Source organism: Triticum dicoccoides, chromosome 1A, assembly GCF_002162155.2.
Source record: "Triticum dicoccoides isolate Atlit2015 ecotype Zavitan chromosome 1A, WEW_v2.0, whole genome shotgun sequence".
Lineage (NCBI taxonomy): Eukaryota > Viridiplantae > Streptophyta > Magnoliopsida > Poales > Poaceae > Triticum > Triticum dicoccoides.
Window position 1 is genome coordinate 598,937,502 of NC_041380.1, and position 4,258 is coordinate 598,941,759.

A 4,258-nucleotide genomic window follows, 5' to 3' on the forward strand; every position below is an offset into this window, starting at 1 on the left:
CATGTTATATTTATTCAAATATTCTCAGGCTACAAAGGGATGCATCCTCCTCAATCATGCGTCCTCCATGTATCTGGCTTGGGCCACCCTGTTCTAGTATCTATGGGCAGGAGCACCAAGAATGCAAGTTCAAGCATGGCGGATTTGGATCTGAAATGTGTTTCATTGCTGAACTTCATTGTTAGAGGAGCGATGTGATATGAAAAGAGATGTTTTATCACAGTCAAGACAAAGTGGCCTGAACAAGTTGAATTTTTCAGCATGGTAACATATCGCGGTCAAACCAAATCGATGTTGGAAAGAAGAACAAAATGAAAGCATTCAACACTTGGCAGGGTTGGCCACATTTACATGGAGGAAAGAGGATCTGTCGGGTCAAGAATGAGAAAAGAGGATCCAAAAGACGATTTCTTCGCACCGCTCCCATCCAGTGTTATTATTTCTGTGTCACTAGCGTTGGTGGAGTCAAAAAGGAAAAGAAAAAAATGATCTAAAGAGACATTTTCTTTTCCCTAGTGCTTCAGTCAAGTTTTATTACTCTGTCATGCACTCATGCTAGAGTCAGTGGAGTGAATGGCTAGCTATTAATCAAGTAGTCCCCCCTCCGTTTCTAAATACAAGACTTTTAGAGATTTCAATACGGACTACATACGGATGTTTATAGACGTATTTTAGAGTGTAGATTCACTCATTTAGCTCCTTATATAGTCTGCATTGGAATCTCTAAAAAGGCTTATATTTAGGAACGGAGGGAGTACAATTGACTAATTTAGTATGTGTATCTGCAGTTTGTAATTCCCACTATCTGAGTAACATGATTCGCACTAAAATCAGTTTGTTAACAAAGAGAAAAAAATATCTGATCATCTGCCCCTCCTATGTATCATTGACATGCAGAACAATGGCCATCTGATTGTAATGCCAAGCAAAAAATGAAACATGGTAAAAGAAAATAATGCTGCCGCCCAGGATTGAACCCCAGACCCTCAGTACTGATCAAGCAGGTACCAGCGCAATGGACGGAAAGGAGAATGCCTGAGATTCCACGGTCAAGATGGCGCCGAAGAGACAGAGGATCGGATCACACTGAAGCTAGTGGGGCCGGGGACGCCTAAGGCTTGTGTATTCTGATTTAGTTATTTTGCGAGAACACATCTTCGGATCTTTGTCATGCTCTCCTGAGGAACATGATGGTTTTTGCTGTAGTTGCCATGAGAATAACGGTGGCTGTGTGGTGTTTCCATGGGGCTTTATTTTCTTCATGAAGAACATGATGGTTTTTTGCTGTAGGGAGAGAAAAGAACTGTTAACATTTTGTCCTGCTATATTATCATAAAATGCCAGATGACTGGGGCCAAAAAAGAGGAAAAAGAAATAAAAATGCTGCTGCCCAGGATCGAACTGGAGACCTTCAGTGTGTAAGACTGACGTGATAACCACTACACCACAGCAGCTGTTATGTCTATTTATAATTAACATCTTAATTGTAGGTAATCGTTATTATTACGTTCCTAACCTCTCTGCTGCTAAGATTGATTGTTTGTAGATTCCAGCCGAGCCAGACCCAGGAAGAATACGAAGTCCAATTTCCTCAACCGCGCACACGGATAAGACGCGAGACAGTTTCTGAGGGATAGAAGTCTTGATCGGGCCAAGCCGGCATAACAGTTAGTAGTTCGCATTACTTTCTCTTCCGAAGCGCGCACATTCGAGTTCAGTATGGATGCACTGAGCGCTTAAGACCACTCGCTGGATGATATGGTCAATCATACTCCAGAGTGGGGACAGCATAACAATAACATTCTATCTTTAGATTCGAGATGTATTGATCGAGACGTGCCTCACTCTAGTGAGGATTTGAGCTCCCCGATAGACGTAGGGCCCGCTCGGTACGCTGTCATTGTTTAGGGGGGTTCTTAATTCTAGCATGAAAGTCCGAGTTGGAGGAATGATATTGGGCTTGAGAAGTGAGCAAGGAACCTGACATAACATTCCTATGGTTCCTCTGTCCCGGTCTTGCACCACTCTCATATCCATCAATCAATTTCATAGATAGTTACTATGGTTGTTTCTTCCTCCATTCACTAAAGCAAATGGAGCCTTTCCCTCCTCGAGTCAGCAAGCCAACTCGAGCGTTTTACCCTCGTGTCACTAGCGCAACACGAGCCATTCAAAAAAAAGTCTTGGAACTGAAGAGAAATCCATCTCTATACAAACTCTTTATGTTCTTGATATTGATTGAGTTACGAGAATGAAGAAGCGTAGCACACCTTTTCTCTCAATTCAAGTTTCCATTCAATAAGTGCATCAAGTATTTCGTATAGAAAGAAAAGGAACCACTTCTCTTCTCTTAAGTATATGAAAAATAGCTTTTTGGTCCCTTTCGTCCAGAGGTTAGGGCATCGTCTTTTCATGTCGAAGACACGGGTTCGATTCCCGTAAGGGATAGGTACTTATTCCCGGCCGGCGGTATCAAGAACCCGGATAGTCAGTAGGAAACTCCAATCTGCAAGCGGAACAACGAGTTTAGAAGGCACGTTCTTGAAAGAGCAGGCTGACTATGAAACTCATATAAGGCTCGCGATCGGGTGCATTGTTGACTCGGGGGCGGTTCCATAGGCGGCTACTCTAAGACGGATCAAGTTGGGCTATATATTATGGCAAGTTGACCCTACTTTCCAATTTCGTAGATAGAACAGTTCTAGTAGAAGGTTAACCCGGCCTTCCTAAGAGTACTAGGTTAAAGGGGAGACCTCTAAAGTCCAGAAAGAACTATCCTATCCCTTTAGGAATCCAAAAGCGCCGTATCTGTGGATCACTGACGGCTATACCCAATGAGCAAAGTAGAAAGAGCCTAGGAAAATGCATCTTCTTCCTATTCAGTCAGCAGTTGTCCATCGACTAGTCTTACTTACCGCACCGCCCGGCGAAAAGGGATTTCTCAGTGATAGACCCACGAGAGCGTGTGTGCCAGTGACAAAAGAAGTGCGAGACGATCTGGGAAGTGAGGGATGCCCTTCCTGGGTATCACGAGCGGCGAGGCAGGTACGACTGGAGGAAAAGCAAGGCAACAGGGTGCTAGGTTTAAGCAAGTATTGTCCGTTCGATCATTGGAATCGGCTTAGCCGAAAAAGGCAGATCTGGTTTCACTAGTAGGAAGAACACCCTTCTAAGGTGAAGGTATTCCATTTCTAAGAAGGAAGTTCTATATATTCGAACTAGAGAGAAGCTCTAAAATGGAAATCGAAAAGGAACCCCTTGTCCGTCCAGGTTCTCACCCCGCCGGAACTCGCAATCAAACATAGGGTTGGCAAACTAGGAAGGCACAGAAAAGAAGGCAGTTGCGAAGGCGAGCAAGGTATTTTTGAATTTCCTCAAATTGATGAATCAATGAAGTAGTTGAATTGAAGTAAATGTGCCTACGAAAGAAGAGTTTTCGATATGGATATGCGAACAGGAAGAAAGCAAGCATATATTACTATTGCATTGGCAACGAACACCGTCAAACAAAGATAGCTGTTGAGGAGGAAGACCTGGATAGGGAGCCGGTTACGAATAAACCTGGGACTAGGAAACCCCGAACTACGAATGGAAACACTTTTTCAAGCAGGGGTAAACGGATCTGGTTAGGAAGCCGGAGATGGAAGAGAGGGTGTCGTGTCGGATCTTCAATCGGGGCAAACAACGGATGCTCGGGATAAAGCTGGACTTCGATTGGTTTTTGATGGATATGAGCTTTCCCTGAATAAGGATCAAAATATGCTTCCTAAAACAGCATGCGCAATGGTGGGCCGAGTACATAGCATAGCGTATATCAAGTATCCAACGCCTTCCGAATAAGGAATGGAAGCCGACTTAATAAAACTACATCTTGCTGATGTAGGTGTAGACAGGTATTCTAAAAGGAGTGACAATATTGGGTGTAAGGATTCTTCTATGCAAACATTGACCACTCGTATGGTAGCCTCACAACCATCTACAAGGGAGACTTCCACCTCAACCTGAAGTTCACCCACGTGGAGCCTTTACTAGTCGGAGTGGTAAGACTACAACCGATCCTCTTCCCCAATGCCAGCGTTGTATGTACCACCTGCCTTCTACCCTAGCCGGCCCAATACCTTCTCCGCAGGGACCTCAACAGTCCACTACTTCTGCTGCACAGCCTAGTTCTTCTACACCAGCAGCTATTGCTCCTAATGATCCATCATCAATCTGCTTCACCTGTCAACCCGAAGCTGCCATTTCCAGAACGGTTTGT

At 44.2% G+C, this 4,258-nt stretch overlaps 1 non-coding gene and 1 pseudogene across 1 annotated transcript; both read right to left on the reverse strand.

Annotated features, from left to right (window-relative positions):
* The window catches only part of LOC119356875, a 2,072-nt pseudogene extending 1,935 nt beyond the window's left edge, over nucleotides 1-137 (reverse strand).
* Nucleotides 138-1,381: 1,244 nt separating this feature from the next.
* Nucleotides 1,382-1,454, reverse strand: TRNAV-UAC. Its single transcript has one exon. It is a non-coding gene; the product is annotated as a tRNA-Val (tRNA).
* Nucleotides 1,455-4,258: the final 2,804 nt, after the last annotated feature.